This window comes from Hordeum vulgare, chromosome 4H, assembly GCF_904849725.1.
Source record: "Hordeum vulgare subsp. vulgare chromosome 4H, MorexV3_pseudomolecules_assembly, whole genome shotgun sequence".
In the NCBI taxonomy this organism is placed as follows: Eukaryota; Viridiplantae; Streptophyta; class Magnoliopsida; order Poales; family Poaceae; genus Hordeum; species Hordeum vulgare.
In genome coordinates, this window is record NC_058521.1 from 94,330,991 (window position 1) to 94,351,637 (window position 20,647).

The following is a 20,647-nucleotide window of genomic DNA, read 5'->3' on the forward strand; positions in this document are numbered from 1 at the left end:
GACAAATTTGGGTGTATTTGTGGACTACATCGACCTGAGACGAAAGATCTGAGGCCCAAGGAGGATGTGGCCGAAACCCGACCAACGCGCCAAAACGATGCTAAGTCGTCCATGATGGTGCTTTCTTGAGCTCACAAGCATTACTGCGATGATGCTTCAATGTTTTTTGGATGTGTGTTGTCTTTCTCCTCCTCCAACGACAACGTCAACAGCGTGGCTGATGGTGGACGATGAGGACTGGTTTAACAATGAACTCCCTCAAAGCCTACTTATATCTTTTTATGTGAGGTTTTTTGTTTATGTGTTAAGACAGTAGTTCTCTTTGGTGTTGTTCAACATGATCTATGTGTGTCAAAAATTTCAACTTTGTATAATAAACATGTGGTATCTTTCAAAAGAAAAACCATGGGTACCTTAGGGCAAAATGTAATATAAGAGCATCTACAACCGTGATGGGTTAATTCGGCCACTCAAACGTGCGATCACGGGCACTGACTCGACACGTCACATATTTTCCTATCCACATCCACGTATCTCATATCCGACAACTTATATCCATGCTACATATACAATGTAAGCTATTCTACGTGATCAAACAAAGGACAACAAAATCGGCTACAAAAGCGCAACAAGATCGGTTGCAAACAGACATAAACAAATTTTACATCATCCAAAAGATCATCTGAGTTCGTCGTCGGACAAGTTCTTAAACTTCAACAACTAAAAAAATGATATAAACATATGGGGAGGAGTGGGATCACCACTTCCGCATGGGGCCTTTCCCCTTCTGGTCATCAACATAGTTGTAGACGTCCGCTGCTGGTGGAAGGTCTTGGTCATCGTCAGAGGAGGTGGGGCTGTGGTCGTCACCGTCGCTGGAACCAGAGTCAGAGAGGACGATCAACCCCTTCATCTGGCGAACAACCCGGTCCTGCTCCCGCTTCAACTTCGTGACCCGAGCCGCCTCCTCCTTTGCGTCCTTCACCTTGCACTCTGACTTCTCAACCCTAAGCTGGAGTGCCTTCGCGTTCTTCCACCATAGGCAGCGAGCTCTGTATCCGCTGTCGTGAGCGACTGGTGATAGACCCATGCGAGGAGCCACTCCTCCTCGTTGGGTTTCGCCTGCATCCCGCGGTAGTGGCATGTGAACTACGCCGTCATGTCCCTCTCCCTTGCTCGCCGCCTCTTGCGATGGGTGGCGCGCACCACCGATTTCGTAGTGCACGTGTGGGCCAATGGCATCTGCACTAGCTCCCACTACTGCTCACACAAAGAAGCAGCCAGCGGAGGAAGGGACAATGCAGGGACAGTGCAAATTAGGCTGTCCTGGCGGAGCAGCGTGCATGCCGGGAGGGTCTAGCTGTGGCGTCCGCGTTGTGCCAGTGCGGGAGCTATGGTGACACTGTAGATCCGGAGCTTCCCTGGTGTCCACCTTGGACTGCTCCAAGGCAATGCGAAGGGCCAACTCCAATTCGTAGTAGAGGTTGGAGCCGGAGTGGTGCCAGAGCTCGACATTGCGCCGGATTGGATTGAAATCTGAGAGGGGAGAGGAGAGGATGGAGCGAGAGAGGCGAGCGAGTGAGTTAGGATTCGGTGCGAGCCGTCGGATTGAGAATTTTGTGGGACAGTGGTGGGGTAGGTTATGGACTGGGCATGTCAGCTAAGTCGTGGCGGATGCTTCGAGGCATGCCCGGGCCGTCCCATATCAGCCCTTGATTTGGGCTGGATATAAGGGGCGCCGGACAATCTGGGTGTTTGAGACCGGTTCGATGTGGTCGGATGAGTCTTAGCGCACGAATGTAGATGCTCTAAACCCATGAAAACGTATGTTTATCTAAGTAGGCAAATGATGTATGGGAATGAAGTAAACAGTTTTCTTTTTCCTATAAACGGAATGTACATGTCATGTGTCATGTCAGCTGAGAAGATGAAATACGACTAGTCAGATATGCGAGGGAAAGAGAACGCTTGCGTTTTGGTCGAGCGCCTTGGCCGGCCTCCTTACGCACGCACTCGTATTCATCTCTCTCTTCTTTATTTAGGAAAAGGCATCGCAGCTTCATTCACGATAACTGCAACCTTCATCCACCCGCTCCTCGTCCATTTCCGGTCAGATCCATGTAGTTCCTTCAAGCCGACGTACCTTCTCTATCGGATATCGTCGACCGACCGTCATGGAGTCGGCGACCTCCCCTTCCAGTTAGCATGGGGGCGACCCCCTTTCCAGTTCCTCACCTGTTTCTCCTCTGGCGAGCAAGCCGCCGCCTCCCACACCACCTTCTGAACAAACCTCTTCCCCCGCTCTACCGCATCATATGCCACCGGTGTTTTCGATGAGAAAATCTATGACTAGAGACGACGATTTTGCAACCGACGATGAAAAAACTAGGACAAGAGACGACGATGTTGCAACCGACGACGAGAAAAGCTACAATCAGCAATGAGAAAATGTAATACCCCAGAGTGTAACTTGCCATATTTGGAACCTTCATGTAAATGGGTCCATCTTGTCATTGCCTTGTGAGATATATGCATGTGTTATTTCATGTGATATTACCTTGTCTACCATTGCATTCATGCATCCATATCATTCTTGCCTTCCTTGTGTTGTTGTTATTGTTGATCCATGGATGTGGTATGTGTGTGATGTACTATGTTGTGACGCCCTCGGTTTAATCGTACACTAATCATACACGCAAATGCGTACGATCAAACCCAAGGACTCACGGGAAGATATCACAACACAACTCTAGACACAAATAAAATAACATCAGCTTCATATTACAAGCCAGGGGCCTCGAGGGCTAGAATACGAAAGCTTGATAAACACACGAGTCAGCGGAAGCAACAAATATCTGAGTACAGACATAAAACATGGGGTGCCTTAGAGAAGGCTAGCACAAAAGATACAACGGTCGAACGAGGCGAGGCCTCCTGCCTGGGAACCTGCTAACTGCTCCTGATCATCAGCGGCCTCCACATAGTAGTAGGCACCGTCGGGGTAGCAGTCGTCGCCAGCGGGGACCTCCATCTCCTGGGCTCCATCATCTGGTCGCAGCAAACGGATCAAGGGGACAAGGGGGAGCAAAGCAGCGGTGAGTACTCATCCAAAGTACTCGCAAGTCTTACATCAGAACTATTCTAAGTATGCATCAGTATCAAAGGGGGGGTGTTAAATGTGGACTGACTCCAGCAATGCGAGAATAGAGAGAGAAGGCCTAGTCCTATCGAAGACTAGCATCTTCCGGGTCTTGCAGCAATAGACGAGAGTAGAACAGGGGTAAAACATTAATAGTCATATTGTTGTAGCAATATTAAAGTGAGGTCACGCCTAAAGATCCTCCCTCGACTCCCTGCGAGGAAGCAATCCCGAGGCAAACTAATTCCAGTTAAGTAACAATTGTAGTTGTATAAGATCGGGGCACAACTCCAAGTCGTCCTGTAACCGTGGACACGGCTATCCGAATAGTTAATTTTCATCCCTGCAGGGGTGCACCACATGTCTCGTCACGCTCGATAACACTCTGGCCAGACATACTTTTCTGGGTCCTGCCCGGCCTCGGAATATCGACACGTCGCAGCCCCACCTAAGACTAATCAGAGAGGCCAGCCCGCCGGTCTAACTCCTAAGCACAAAGGGTTCGTGCGCCCAGTTCCCCTCCGCGCTCCTGCACGTGGCGTGGGCGACCGACGTCAGTCCTAGCATCCCTTAATCACAAGAGCGATGCATCTTGGGACCACTCGGGCGCGCGCCGCTACATTGCTGGCATCTAAAAAGCTTCGGCTGATACCGCGACGCCGAGTACCCATAATTCTTCCCGCGTAGCCGGTTAGTGCGAAAAGGTCTCCGATCAACCCAGATCAAATACCCAAATCCGTTAACATTTTAGTTAGGCCATCAACACAGTCTCACGGGAATCCACCCGTCTTACAACTAATCACCAAAGATCCTAGTAACATGGTCGAGTAACTGTGTGGTTGTAACATCGGGGGGAATCCGAGGTATCACCCTCGTTGGATTCCGAACGATGTACCCATCAAGGTGGGCTTAGAGGAATCACCCTCGGGGGTCCCACACTTGAGGGGTTGCACGACAGAGGCGTCATCGGGAATGGTGAAAGAGGAATCACCCTCGATAACCACGACCGACTAGTTATACTACAGAGATATCATCAGGAGTACTTAGCGAGGTCTCACCCTCGGTACCCGATAGTATCTCTGTAGCGTCGTACAACGAAGCGGGTGTATGTGCTGTGTCGGGTCTGGCTCGTCGATCAGGGATCGAGATTTGAAAACAAGCGGGGCAACTGGACTACGGAGTCAGAGGGGATGACTGCTCCACCTATACTAAGTAGATTAAAGGTACAGGACTGAAAGTAGCAGATCATCAAAAATAGGCTATGCATTAGATATAGGACCTAACTACAACAGTAGCAAAATACTAATGCAAGCAGTAGGAAGAAAGACATAGGCGATATAGGAATGATCAAGGGGAGTTTGCTTGCCTTGCTACTGTGTGGCAAAAGACTGATCGGCAGGGTCGTAGATGTACCCGGCATCAGCGTCAGTCTCGGGGTCTACCGGTAAGAAGAGGGGGAAACAATAAATAATAGCAACGGTGCAACACAAAGCATGACATGGCAAGATGCAGGCTAGACATGAGCTAACGCAGCAACATCCGTCATAGACGGGTCGGAAGAATATCTCACGATATTTTCCGGGCCTCGGGCTACTACCGGTCATACTAGAAACGATGGAAATGTTCCATGTTTGCTATGCTAGGGACGCGTGACAGACGAACGGGCCGTGTATCCGAGTTCGTCTCGTTCTGCTGATCAACTTTCATGTTGAAAATATTTTGATCTGACTCACGGATTATTTAATATTATTTTTTAAAGTTTTATTCAATAATTAGGAATTAAAAACAGATTTAAATAATTTAATAAGAAGCTATTATGACATCAGCATGATGCCATGCTGACATCAACAGTTGACTGGTCAACTAACTAGCGGGTCCCGAACGTCATAGGCACAAGTTTTAATTAAGATTAAATATTAGTTAATCAGATTAATTTAGTGGGGGACCCACGTGACATATTCTAATTATTCTAATTAATTAATTAACTAATATATCTATTTATTTATTTAATAAAAACATTATTTTTATTTTTATGTTTTAATTTCACTTTTCTTTAAAAGGGGTGTGGGGCCTCCCTGTCATAGACAGCGGGGTGCATTGGCCCCACCGGTAAGTGGCTTTAGGCCAAATACTCGATTTTATTCACAGATACATAATCATGAAAATATTGTATTCCTCCAAATATCTATATACGCAAATACATACATCGCATCTCATACATACATACATACATACATACATACATACGTACATACGCATCTAATACATCATTTATTTTATTTATTTATTTAACTCTCACAACTCTCACCTCTCTGTTAACAAAGAGAACTTCACAGAGAGAGAGAGAGAGCTACATCTCCACGAACTACTACATGAACCTAACGGCGCCGGATCGGAGTGCCGTTCGTCGGAACGGAACCGGGACAGCGAGGGGAACGAGATCGTGGGAGGAGCCCGAGGAGGGGCTCACCAACGTTGATGAGACGGCCCGGTGAAGCCAGACTTCACGGGAAGGCGGAGGTGACGGTGGTGATGGTGCGGTGATGACGGTGGTGCCGGTGAGGACGTGCTGGCGAGGTCGAGGCCCTCCCGGAGGGAGGGGTCGGCCGAGGTGAGGCCGGCCGGATCCGACGAGGTTGAGCTCCTCCCTGCCCGGTCCCTCCTGGACCGAGCGGAAGGAAGGCCGACGGGGGTTGGGGTCGGCCGGCGGGGTGGGGGCGCGGGAGCTTGGCCGGCCGGGGAAAAGTGGGGTGGCTCGGTGGGGGTTTGAGGGGCCGACGGGGGCTGGTGCCTTGGTGGGGAGGTGAGGCGAGGTGAGGAGGAGGGGGCCTCGGGGTGGCTCGCCGGTGGGAGGAGGAGGCCGAGAGGGAGAGGTGGCAGGGGGCCACGTGGGGGTAGCGAGAGGGGGAGTTGTCGGTGGGAGGGGGCCCCCACGAGGGATGGGTGGCTCGATGGGTGGCGTGGCGGCGGCTGCCAGGGGAGCGAGGGGGAACGCAGTGGGGGTTCTGCGCTAGGGTTCCACGGGCGTGGGTGGGCCGGTTCGGCTGGGGCCCTTTGGCCCAGTCGGCCACGGGTGGGGGGTTTCCTTTTCTTCTTCTTTTTTTGTTTTGTTTTGTTTTTTTTTTGTTTTTCTATTGTTTCTTCTTTCTAATTTCCTTTTTTCCTTTTAAATTTCTTTTCTTTCTTTTATTATTATTATTTTTAATACTTTCTTTCTATACATATCTTCCTTTAATATTTAATGTGAATTTATAAATATACTTATCTTTTGTTTTTCAATTTCTGAATCCGGATAGAAATTCAATGCGGATCAACGACGGTAATTCTCGATGATGTGGCATCATTTGCGGGTGATCACTGTAGCTTAATTACAACATTTACTATAGCAAAAGTCGAGGATGTCACAATTCTCCCCTACTAACAAGAATTCTTGTCCCGAGAATTAAGAGGTAGAGGGAAGAAGCCTGGGGTATTCATCACGAAGATGATCCTCGTGTTCCCAAGTGGCTTCATCTTCAGAGTGATTTGACCACTGCACCTTAAGGAACTTGGTGACCTTGCGTCGAGTCTTACGTTCAGCTTGGTCGATAACGTGGACCGGATGCTCTTTATAAGAGAGGTCTTGTTCTAGCTCAAGCATATTGTGATCCACTGCTCGAATAGGGTCCTTGAAGCAGCGACGGAGCTGAGAAACATGGAAGACATCGTGAACCTGAGAAAGGTTTGCCGGCAGTTCCAATTGATAAGCCACTCTTCCACGCCTTTCGAGAACAGTGAAAGGACCAATATAACGAGGAGCTAACTTGCCCTTGATTCCGAAACGGTGTGCACCTCTCATTGGTGTGACACGAAGATAAGCCTTTTCGCCAGGTTGATAGACCATATCTTGATGATGACGGTCATACTGACTCTTCTGACGAGACTGAGCAGCCTTCAGATTCTCATGAATAATGCAGACTTGATCTTCGGCATGTTGAATAATATCCGGACCGAAGAGTGATCGTTCCCCAGTTTCTGACCAATTCAGAGGAGTTCGACACCTTCGCCCATACAATACTTCGAAAGGGGCCATCTTCAGACTAGCTTGATAGCTATTGTTGTAAGAGAACTCGGCATACGGGAGAGATTCCTCCCATTTCTTACTGAAAGAAATGACACAAGCTCGAAGCATGTCCTCGAGAATTTGGTTGACTCGTTCAACTTGTCCCTGGGATTGAGGATGAAATGTAGTGCTGAAAGACAGATGAGTCCCCATAGCCTTCTGAAAACTTTCCCAGAATTTTGAAGTGAACAAGCTGCCACGGTCTGAACTGATTACCAACGGAATACCGTGAAGTGAAACAACTCTTGACATATAAAGATCTGCCAGCTGCCTAGCATTAATCGTTTCTTTCACGGCCAGGAAATGTGCAACTTTGGACAGTCGATCAAGGACGACAAGAATAGCATCATTACCTTTCTGAGATCTGGGGAAACCAGTGACAAAGTCCATTTCAAGATGGTCCCATTTCCACTCAGGAATAGAGATAGGTTGCAGAGTTCCAGTAGGCTTTTGGTGTTCTGCTTTGATATGCCGGCATATATCACATTCTGCCACATAGCATGCAATGTCTTGTTTCATATTGGGCCACCGGAATCTTTGCCGGATGTCTTTGTACATCTTGGTACTACCCGGGTGAATAGACAATGGTGTGTCATGAGCTTCTTCCATCACCTTCCCAGTCATCCTGAGATTTTCCTTCTTATTTGGGACGAATAGGCGACCCTTGAAATACAAGGCACCATCTTCATCAACAGTGAAAAAGGAGGGTTTACCCTTCGCAATATAGCTCTTAATCATGTCGACATCATCGTCAAAGCCTTGCAGATTCTTTATGGAGCTCACAAGATCTGGTTCAACCACTAGGTTACTGAGGGAACCCTGATTAACAACACGAAGGTTCATCTTTTGACACTCTTCAGGAGGGGGAACAAGGTAACCCTGAGGAACAATGTGGAGGTTCAGCTTACGGAATTCCTCTTGCAGACGATCGCGAAACTGATGAACCTGGAGGTGGTTGCAGTATGACTTGCGACTCAAGGCATCAGCCATTACGTTAGCCTTGCCAGGGGTATATGATATACTACAGTCAAAATCTGCTATACGCTCCATCCATCTTTATTGACGTAGGTTCAGCTCCGGTTGAGTGAACAAGTACTTCAGACTTTGATGGTCGGTGTAGATTTCACAGCGATTACCGACAAGGTATTGTTGCCATTCCTTCAATGCATGAATGACTGCGGCAAGCTCGAGATCATGAACTGGGTAGTTCTCTTCATGAGCACGCAATTGACGTGAAGCATAAGCGATCACCTTGCGATCCTGCATTAGGACACAACCTATTCCTTGACGAGAAGCATCACAGTATATGACGAAATCCCTTTTCGTATCTGGAGGAGCAAGTACTGGAGCGGACGTCAATTTGTCCTTGAGCGCCTGGAAACTTTCCTGACATTTATCAGTCCACTCATACTTAACACCCTTGTGGAGCAGGTTGGTTAAGGGCTTCGCAATCTTGGAGAAGTTCTCGACGAATCGACGGCAATAGCTGGCGAGTCCGAGAAAACTTCTGACTTGCTTGACATTCTTCGGGGGAGTCCAGTCAAGAATAGCTTGAATTCGTTCGGGGTTGACCGCAATACCATCCTTGGAAATCACATGACCAAGGTAAGTCACTTCGTCTAGCCAGAACTCACATTTGGAATACTTCGCATAGAGTTTATGCTCCCGAAGCTTATCCAGTACAAGACGAAGATGTTCAGCATGCTCTTCTTTGTTCTTCGAAAATACCAGAATATCATCCAGATATACCACGACAAATTTTTCGAGGTAGTCCATGAATATATAATTCATCAATCGAGAGAAGGTTGCCGGTGCATTGGTTAAGCCGAAGGACATGACGGTGTACTCGTATGATTCATATCGAGTAACAAAGGCGGTCTTTGGAATATCCTCCTTGCGAACACGGATCTGGTGGTACCCCAATCTCAAGTCGAGCTTAGAGAAGACGGTGGAACCAGCAAGTTGATCATACAAATCATTTATCCGAGGGAGATGATATTTGTTCTAAATAGTGGCCTGGTTGATAGGACGATAGTCTTGAACCAATTGATTTGTCCCATCCTTCTTCTTAACAAAGAGAGAAGGTGCTCCCCAAGCAGAGGAACTCGGCCGGATGAAACCCAGACGGAGCGAGTTGTCAATTTCTTGCTTAAGTTCAAGGAGTTCATGTGGTGGCATTTTATAAGGACGCTTGGCAATAGGAGTGGTACCGGGTACCAAGTCAATGACAAACTCGACAGCTCGAGCAGGGGGAATCCCCGGAAGTTCTTCTGGAAAGACATCTTGGAATTCTCGGACCACTGGAATGTTTTCAATCCCTTCAAGAGGCGACGCATTTAATGCATTCAAGGCATATAGTCGTGCCTCAGCATTTCGGACGAGGTGAGCATGGTAGCTTACTAATTCATCCGAAGGGTGTAGGAGGTGGACGGTTTTGGTGGTACAAACGATCGATGCTGTATGAGCTTTCAACCAGTCCATCCCTAGTATGAGATCAATGTTGGATGACTTTAGTAGGATGGGGTTGGCAAGGAATTCTAATCCTTCAATTTCAACTGGAACATGGGGGCAAACCACAGAGGTTCGGCATTCGCCCCCAGGGGTGTTTACCACTATCGGGATGTTCATCTGTTCGCTCCTAATGTCATGCATGTATGCAAAATTTTCCGACATAAAGGAATGCGATGCTCCTGTATCAAACAATACAGAAGCAGGTACTGAGTTAACGAGAAGTGTACCCATCACGGTAGCAGGTTGGTCTTGAGCTTGACCCATATCAATGTTGTTGGCCTGACCAAGAACATAAGCAGGCTTAGCGTTGAAGTTGCGGTTCTGGTTGTTGCCACTGCCAGTTGCGGGAAGTGTCAGCTGATTCGGATTATGCCTGCAGTCTCTAGCACGGTGACCTGGACGGCCACACTTGAAGCACATCCCGTCCTCGGGACGGGAAGGAGGAACTCGAGGCAGCGGAGCTGGAAGCCTCGGCTGCCTAGGTGGTGGAGGAGGCAGGCGAGGTGCAGCATAGGACGGCCTCGGAGCAGGAGCAGGTGCATGGTACATGTTGTTGGGAATCCAGATCTTCCGCTTTTGTGCAGATGAGCCCGAAGATGAGCCCATATCACGGTTGCGCTTGTTGCTATCTTTGTATTCCTGCAGACCAGTCTCAACCTGAATAGCCTTGTTCACTAGGGTGGCGAAATCAGCATAGTCCTGAACGAGGAGTGTCAGCTTGATATCAGGGTGGAGGCCTTCACGGAACTTCTCCTGCCTGCTTGCATCAGTCGCAATGTCTTCTTCAGCATAGCGAGATAATTCCAGAAATTCCCGCTGATAAGCATCCACAGTCTTGTTGCCCTGGACCAAGTTGCAGAACTCACGCTTCTCCCGGTCCATGATTCCCTGGGGAATGTAGCGAGCACGGAAAGCAGCCTTGAACTCTGCCCAAGTGATGATAGTTCCATCGGGCTGAGAGCGCATGTGGTTGTCCCACCATTGAGCAGCGGGACCCTTCAGAAAGTAGGCGGCAAAGTTGACATAGCTCGCCAGGGGCACATTGGCAGACTCAAGCTCGTAAGAAATGTCATGGAGCCAGTCATCAGCATCAAGAGGCTGAGTTGAGCTGCGGTAGATCGCAGGGTTGAGGCGGCAAAAGTCTTGCAGTGTCACGCCTTGTGGTTGGTTCATGTTCGGCCTTTGGAACTGATCCATGAGCCCTTGCATAAACGGGCGGTTCAGCTCAAACTGTTGGATCATCCCCGCCATATACTCAGGAGGCGGGGTGGTGCATCGTTGGCAGGGGCACGCAGGCGGCCAGCTGGTCTAACCATCCTGTTAAATATTTAACAGGTGTAGTTTAGCTTAAAGTAATTGCAAAGGCATCGCACGCATTCACGAAGTAATCAAGCATAATGAAAGGGAAATGCGATAGTTACTCCATAGTAGTTGAGTTCGACATACAGACCCACACATAAGTTCGTTTACAGACTAACGATTACAAATTCGAAATTTGGCGATAGCCCGGACGCATTAGACAATACCCTGGACTCACTAGGCGGCGCGCAGGCACGCGGTGGAAGAGTACCACAACGAGATGTAGCGATAAGGCTACATCAACGTCGGAGAGGACGATCGAATCCTGGTAGCTGGCGGTGATAGAAGGTAGGGACAGGACCCTGTGTCCCGTTGTGACTCTGGTGAGGGTACCGCATCCAGTCGAGGAGTTGAGGTCCAAGTGCAGGGGTTCTACCCCCAACATCAGTCCACTCGAGAGCTGATGGTAGCTCTGTCCTGCTCGGCTCGCGGATGCGCATAGGGGGAACCCTCGGGCAGTGTGATGGCTGCAGCTCTGTCAACGCGTCGTAAAGACGAGCGCGCGTAGCATCCAGCTCCACAGTCAGAGCTCGGAAAGCACGATCCAGTGCCTCAGTGTACTGCACCAGAAACCGCGCATCGTAGCGACGCGTCACGTAGGGGGCACAGATAGCGACGTAGGAATGGTCGCTGCGCTCCCGAACGTCAGAAGCGTAGGCAGTGAGTTCAGACCCAGTCTCATCCCCAGCAGGAGCATGCGGGATGTATCTGAAAGGGCTCTCCTCCAGGTGAGGGTACGCTCCACGGAGACGGGTGATGGCGATGTAGGCCGCATCATGGACGGCCATCTCGACCGACCCTCCAATACCACAGAATACGTGGCGCTCGAGGGTCTCGCCGCCCCTCTGGTCGAAGATGCGAACCTCAGCCTGGTACTGGTATTGGTTGTACTCGCGGAAATCCTCGAACACAATGTACTCAGGGTACCAGCGATATCCCAGCCTGGTCAAGAGGTCGACCAAAATGGCCGGGAACCCAGTCGTCTCAGTGGCCTGTGTCAGGCGCACGTGCTGTCTTGCGGGACGCATCTGAAAATAAGATTGATGGATGTCAAATGACAGTGTGTGTAATATATATTCAGGAGAAAGAGTAGATAGTCCAGCGCTCCGGGTCGATGTGATTCGAGAACCTAATGTTAGAGTTAGTAAAATCTTTGACCCGAAAGAGAAGAGAGAGTAGAGCCCAGAGTATAGGAAAGGAGTAAAAGATACTAATACCACCCAATTGAGATGTGGGCCCGTAAGCCACCACATTAGTGTTAGTAAAGTTTTTCAAACACTAGACTCAACTTCGGCCAAGGAGTTGGAAAGGGGGCTACCTACACGCAGTCGGCTCTGATACCAACTTGTGACGCCCTCGGTTTAATCATACGCTAATCATACATGCAAATGCGTACGATCAAACCCAAGGACTCACGGGAAGATATCACAACACAACTCTAGACACAAATAAAATAACATCAGCTTCATATTACAAGCCAGGGGCCTCGAGGGCTAGAATACGAAAGCTCGATAAACACACGAGTCAGCGGAAGCAACAAATATCTGAGTACAGACATAAAACATGGGGTGCCTTAGAGAAGGCTAGAACAAAAGATACAATGATCGAACGAGGCGAGGCCTCCTGCCTGGGAACCTCCTAACTACTCCTGATCATCAGCGGCCTCCACATAGTAGTAGGCACCGTCGGGGTAGCAGTCGTCGCCGGCGGGGACCTCCATCTCCTGGGCTCCATCATCTGGTCGCAGCAAACGGATCAAGGGGACAAGGGGGGAGCAAAGCAGCGGTGAGTACTCATCCAAAGTACTCGCAAGTCTTACATCAGAACTATTCTAAGTATGCATCAGTATCAAAGGGGGGGTGTTAAATGTGGACTGACTCCAGCAATGCGAGAATAGAGAGAGAAGGCCTAGTCCTATCGAAGACTAGCATCTTCCGGGTCTTGCAGCAATAGACGAGAGTAGAACAGGGGTAAAACATTAATAGTCATATTGTTGTAGCAATATTAAAGTGAGGTCACGCCTAAAGATCCTCCCTCGACTCCCTGCGAGGAAGCAATCCCGAGGCAAACTAATTCCAGTTAAGTAACAATTGTAGTTGTATAAGATCGGGGCACAACTCCAAGTCGTCCTGTAACCGTGGACACGGCTATCCGAATAGTTAATTTTCATTCCTGCAGGGGTGCACCACATGTCCCGTCACGCTCGATAACACTCTGGCCGGACATACTTTTCTGGGTCCTACCCGGCCTCGGAATATCGACACGTCGCAGCCCCACCTAAGACTAATCAGAGAGGCCAGCCCGTGGGTCTAACTCCTAAGCACAAAGGGTTCGTGGGCCCAGTTCCCCTTCGCGCTCCTGCACGTGGCGTGGGCGGCCGACGTCAGTCCTAGCATCCCTTAATCACACGAGCGATGCATCTCGGGACCACTCGGGCGCGCGCCGCTACATTGCTGGCATCTAAAAAGCTGCGGCTGATACCGCGACGCCGAGTACCCATAATTCTTCCCGCGTAGCCGGTTAGTGCGAAAAGGTCTCCGACCAACGCAGATCAAATACCCAAATCCATTAACATTTTAATTAGGCCATCAACACAGTCTCACAGGAATCCATCCGTCTTACAACTAATCACCAAAGATCCCAGTAACATGGTCGAGTAACTGTGTGGTTGTAACATCGGGGAGAATCCGAGGTATCACCCTCGTTGGATTCCGAACGATGTACCCATCAAGGTGGGCTTAGAGGAATCACCCTCGAGGGTCCCACACTTGAGGGGTTGCACGACAGAGGCGTCATCGGGAATGGTGAAAGAGGAATCACCCTCGATAACCACGACCGACTAGTTATACTATAGAGATATCATCAGGAGTACTTAGCGAGGTGTCACCGTCGGTACTCGATACTATCTCTGTAGCGTCGTACAATGAAGGGGGGTGTATGTGTTGTGTCAGGTCTGGCTCGTCGATCAGGGATCAAGATTTGAAAACAAGCGGGGCAACTGGACTACGGGGTCAGAGGGGATGACTACTCCACCTATACTAAGCAGATTAATGGTACAGGACTGAAAGTAGCAGATCATCAAAAATAGGCTATGCATCAGATATAGGAGCTAACTACAACAGTAGCAAAATACTAATGCAAGCAGTAGGAAGAAAGACATAGGCGATATAGGAATGATCAAGGGGAGTTTGCTTGCCTTGCTGCTCTGAGGCAAAGGACTGACCGGCAGGGTCGTAGATGTACCCGGCAGCAGCGTCAGTCTCGGGGTCTACCGGTAAGAAGAGGGGGAAGAAACAATAAATAATAGCAACGGTGCAACACAAAGCATGACATGGCAAGATGCAGGCTAGACATGAGCTAACGCAGCAACATCCGTCATAGACGGGTCGGAAGAATATCTCACGATATTTTCCGGGTCTCGGGCTACTACCGGTCATACTGGAAACGATGGAAATGTTCCATGTTTGCTATGCTAGGGACGCGTGACACACGAACGGGCCGTGTATCCGGGTTCGTCTCGTTTTGCTGATCAACTTTCTTGTTGAAAATATTTTGATCTGACTTACGGATTATTTAATATTAATTTTTAAAGTTTTATTCAATAATTAGGAATTAAAAACAGATTTAAATAATTTAATAAAAAGCTATTATGACATGAGTATAATATTCTAATTATTCTAATTAATTAATTAACTAATATATCTATTTATTTATTTAATAAAAACATTATTTTTATTTTTTATATTTTAATTTCACTTTTCTTTAAAAGGGGTGTGGGGCCTCCCTCTCATAGACAGTAGGGTGCGTTGGCCCCACCGGTAAGTGGCTTTAGGCCAAATACTCGATTTTATTCACACATACATAATCATGCAAATATCGTATTCCTCCAAATATCTATATACGCAAATACATACATCGCATCTCATACATACATACATACATACGCATCTAATACATCATTTATTTTATTTATTTATTTAACTCTCACAACTCTCACCTCTCTGTTAATAGAGAGAACTTCACACAGAGAGAGAGAGAGAGAGAGCTACATCTCCACGAACTACTACATGAACCTAACGGCGCCGTGTCGGAGTGCCGTTCATAGGAATAGAACCGGGACGGCGAGGGGAACGAGATCGTGGGAGGAGCCCGAGGAGGGGTTCACCAACGTTGATGAGACGGCCCGGTGAAGCCGGAGTTCTCGGGAAGGCGGAGGTGACAATGGTGATGGCGCGGTGATGACGGTGGTGCCGGTGAGGACGTGCCGGCGAGGTCGAGGCCCTCTCGGAGGGAGGGGCCGGCGTTGAAGGAGGGGGTCGGCCGAGGTGAGGCCGGCCGGATCCGACGAGGTTGAGGTCCTCCCTGCCCGGTCCCTCCTGGACCGAGCGGAAGGAAGGCCGGTGGGGGGGTTGGGGTCGGCCGGCGGGGGTGGGGGCGCCGGAGCTTGGCCGGGCCGGGGAAAAGTGGGGTGGCTCGGTGGGGGTTTGAGGGGCCGACGGGGGCTGGTGCCTTGGTGGGGAGGTGAGGCGAGGTGAGGAGGAGGGGGCCTCGGGGTGGTTCGCCGGTGGGAGGAGGAGGGCCGGGAGGGGAGAGGTGGCAGGGGGCCACGTGGGGGTAGCGAGAGGGGGAGTTGTCGTCGGGAGGGGGGCCCCACGAGGGGATGGGTGGCGCGATGGGTGGGGGTGGCGGCGGCTGCCAGGGGAGCGAGGGGGAATGCAGGGGGGTTCTGCGCTAGGGTTCCAGGGGCATGGGTGGGCCGGCTCGGCTGGGCCCCTTTGGCCCAGTCGGCCAGGGGGTGGGGGGTTTCCTTTTCTTCTTCTTTTTTTGTTTTGTTTTGTTTTTTTTCTTTTTCTATTGTTTCTTCTTTCTAATTTCCTTTTTTTTCTTTTAAATTTATATTCTTTTCTTTCTTTTATTATTATTATTTTTAATACTTTCTTTCCATACATATCTTCCTTTAATAGTTAATATGAATTTATAAATATACTTATCTTTTGTTTTTCAATTTCTGAATCCGGATATAAATTCAATGCGGGTCAATGAAGGTAATTCTCGATGATGTGGCATCATTTGCGGGTGATCATTGTAGCTTAATTACAATATTTACTGTAGCAAAAGTCGAGGATGTCACATATATGATGTGATGTGGAGTGGTGTTTGAAAGTGGGGTGAAACTATGTAAGTGTTCAAATAGGTTCCAAAACCCCACCTTCTCTATTTTCTCAAGCTCCAGTTTTACTTGCTCTAACCCTAGTTCAAAAATGTAGTTCATTTAGAGTGTTTTGTGGTGGATGTGGTGCTAGTTATATGTGCTTTGAATCTATGTTTGGGAGGGGTAGATATTCACAAAACAAGTCATTTAGTTCGGTTTTGTCAATATTTAAATGCTCCAAAAATCCACTTTTCATTTTATTTTATTGGGGCATAATTCCCTTATGCCCAGGGTCTTTTTTTTTATTTTTAGGTCCATAGATTTTCCTAGGGGTTTGTTTTGTTGTGGCTTTCTTTTAAATATAAAACCAAAAGATTTTCCTTTTTCTTCTATCTGGCGCCAGCATGGGCCTCCTTCCCCTCCCGAGGCCCATCTTCTCCCTCTCTGTTTTCCCCTCGAGCCCAGCTTCCCCGTTCCTCCCTTCTCTTTGACGGCGTCTCCTCCCTTCCCATGTTTCTTCCGTTAGTGGCAGGCGCGTGAGAGAGAGTGTAGAAATGTCGTGAGTACACGGACGTCGGGGCCCTATATAACCTCAGCGTGCGTGCTCTACTGCCTAGGGTTCCACGTCCTCCCTCCTAGCGCCGCCACCACCCTTCCATCTCTCTCCCTCTCCCCGTCAGGTAAGATCTGTAGGAGAGTGATACATCTCCAACGTATCTATAATTTTTTATGGTTTCATGCTATTATCTTGTCAAACTTTGGATGTTTTGTATGCCTTTTATATATTTTTTGGGACTAACTTATTAACTCAGTGCCAAGTGCCAGCTCCTTCTTTTTCCGTGTTTTTTACCCTTTTCAGAGGAGGATTTTAAACGGAGTCCAAACGGAACGAAACTTCCAAAAAGATTTTTTTTGAAACATAAGACGATCGGGGAACTTGAGAACCAAGGCAGGGGGCCACCAGGGACCCCACAATCCCCCTAGCCGCGGCCAGGGGGCGCGCCTCCCAGGCTTGTGGGATCCCTGGGCCTCCTCTGCCCTAGTTCTTTCGTCTATATATTCCCAAAAATTCCAGAAAAAATCAGGAGATCATCGAAAGTACTTGTCCGCCACCGCAAGCTTTTGTCTCCGCAAGATCCCATCTGGGGCACGTTCTGGTGCCCTGCCGGAGGGGGATTCGGATACGAAGGGCTTCTTCATCAACACCATGACCTCTCCGATGATGCGTGAGTAGTTCACCATAGACCTACGGGTCCATAGCTAGTAGCTAGATGGCTTCTTCTCTCTCTTGGATCTTCAATACAAAGTTCTCCATGATCTTCATGGAGATCTATCCGATGTAATCTTCTTTTGCAGTGTGTTTGTCGAGATCCGATGAATTATGGATTTATGATCAGATTATCTATTAATCTTATTTGAGTTTCTTATGATCTCTTATATGCATGATTTCATATCCTTGTAATTCTCTTCGAGTTGTGGGTTTTGTTTGGCCAGCTTGATCTATGATTCTTGCAATAGGAGAAGTGCTTGGTTTTGGGTTCATACCGTGCGGTGACCTCACCAAGTGACAGAAGGGGTAGCGAGGCACGCATCATGTTGTTGCCATCAAGGGTAAAAAGATGGGGTTTTCATCATTGGTTTGAGTTTATCACTCTACATCATGTCATCTTTCTTAAGGCGTTACTCTGTTCGTCATGAACTCAATACACTAGATGCATGCTGGATAGTGGTCGATGTGTGGAGTAATAGTAGTAGATGCATAAAGTATCGGTCTACTTGTCTCGGACGTGATGCATATATGTATGATCACTGCCTTAGATATCGTCATGACTTTGCGCGGTTCAATCAATTGCTCGACAGTAATTTGTTCACCCACCGTAATATTTTCTATTTTGAGAGAAGCCTCTAGTGAACACTGTGGCCCCGGGGTCTAGTTCACACCGTATTTTCAGCCTTACTCTTTTTCTTTGTTGCACTTTCCGCCTTCAGATCTCACTTTGCAATCAATCTTGAAGGGATTGACAACCCCTTTATAGCGTTGGGTGCAAGCTCTTTTGTGTTTGCGCAGGTACTATGCTGCATCACCCTTTCCTCTTCAAGGGAAAAACCAACGCAAGCAAGTCTCCATCAACGTGTCAATTTCTGGCGCTGTTGTTTGAGAAGTAGCAGAAGGATTTCTGGCGCCATTGTCGGGGAGGATTTCTGGCGCCGTTGCCGAGGAGGATCAAGTCAAGAATTCATCCAAGTAAGTGTCGCAAACTCATCTCTTGCATTTACTTTTTTTCCTCTCGTTTTCCTCTCCCTCACTTCTGAAAAACAAAAATTTACAAAAATATTTGCCCTTTTCTTCGTTTTCCTTTTTCGTTCGCTCTTTTCCCTCGCTTGCTTTCTGTTTGTTTGTATGGGATAGTCTATCTGTCCTCATGGCTAGATCCACCACTTCGAACGATAATCCCGAGAATGAAGTTCTCAATTTCAAACAAATTGAGGAAGAAAACCTAAAGGACGCTTGGTATAGGATTTGCAATGCTCAGAGTAGATCTACTCATAAGCAATCTACTACCGTCCTGCTTCGCAGTTTTTATGTGGGTATTTCTCCTTCGAATAGGTATATTCTTGACACCATCGTAGGTGGAAATTTCTTGGGTAGCCATACCATTGATTCTTACGGAGCTGTAATAAATTTGGTAGGCTCACCCCCACTCATGGTTAATGGACCTACCTTAACTCTGGAACATGTGATGCGTAGGCTGGACGTCATTGAGAATAAAGTTGCTACTATCGAACTTATTGAGAATTTGGATAAAAAGATCCACAATCAAATCACTCAGTACGGATCCAAGGTGGGAATAGTTTTGAAAATTTTAACGGAGAAGGAACCCATAGTTAAAGAAAAACTAGGTCAGGATTCCGCTAGGATTGGCAAACTGGAGGATGTTATAACCAACTTGGGTTCCGCTTTTGCCGCTGTGCAGAATACTCCAAACTTTGCCCACAATAAGGTCACCAAGTATGTTTTTGTTCCTAAAAATAGTGGTGAATCATATAGTAAGAAAGATGAATACCTTAAGATGATAAGTGATCACGCTACTTATGGTTTGAGCACCAAAGACGACGATACGTGATTCTATCGCTTTATGCCTAGCTAAGGGCGTTAAACAATAGCGCTTGTTGGGAGGCAACCCAATGAATTTATCTTTTTCTTTCTGTTTTGTTGCGTCCACACCATCATAATTCTATTATGATAGTGTCTTTTGTGTTTCTTTTTGTGTTTGAGCCAAGTACAACCTTTATGACTAGTCTTGGTGATGGTTGTTTGATCCTGCTGGAAAAAGACAGAAACTTTTCGCTCACGAGATTATTTTTAATTTTTATTCAGAAAGAGCTTTTGAGTTCATTCTTTTTGCTGCTGGTTGATATGCCTTTTTCCCAGGCAGTCGTAACGTTTCAGAATTTTTGAGGTACCATAAGTATACAAAGTATACAGATTGCCACAGACTGGTCTGTTTTTGACAGATTATATTTTTGTTGAGTTGGTTGCTTGTTTTGATGAAACTATGAATAGTATCGGGGGGTACTAGCCATGGAAAAGTGAGAATACAGTAATATAGCAGCAATATAAATATAAATCAAGATTGCTACAGTACCTAAAGAGGTGGTAGTTTGTTTTCTTGTGCTAATGTTATCATGAGTTTCTGTTTAAGTTTTGTGTTGTGAAGTTTTCAAGTTTTGGGTGATGTTCTCATGGACAAAGAGATAAGGAGTGGAAAGAGCTCAAGCTTGGGGATTCCCAAGGCATCCCAAGCCAAATTCAAGGACACCAAAAAGCCTAAGCTTGGGGATGCCCCGGGAAGGCATCCCCTCTTTCGTCTTCAATCCATCGGTAACATTACTTGGAGTTATATTTTTATTCACCACATGATATGTGTTTTGCTTGGAGCGTCTTGTATCGTAGGAGTCTTTTCTTTTTGTTATGTCACAATCATCCTTGCTGCACACCTTTTGAGAGATACATGCACTCATCGTGATTTTGCTAGAATGCTCATCGTGCTCCACTTATATCTTTTGAGCTAGATAATTTTGCTCTATGTGCTTCACTTAGATCTTTTAGAGCACGGCGGTGCGTGACTTGGTAGTTGGCTTGTGCTATGAAAGTAGTCCCAAAGGTGATAGGTATCCAAAGAGGATACAAAAACCTCCATCTTCATGTGCATTGAGTAGAAAGAGAAGTTTTTATTCCTCTCAATTAGTTTTGAGACGTGCATTTGGTAATATTAAGAGTTATGTTAGTAGGGTGTTCTGAACCTAGAAATACTTGTGTTGAAGTTAGTGATTCCCGTAGCATGCACGTATGGTGAACCGCTATGTTAGGAAGTTAGAGCAT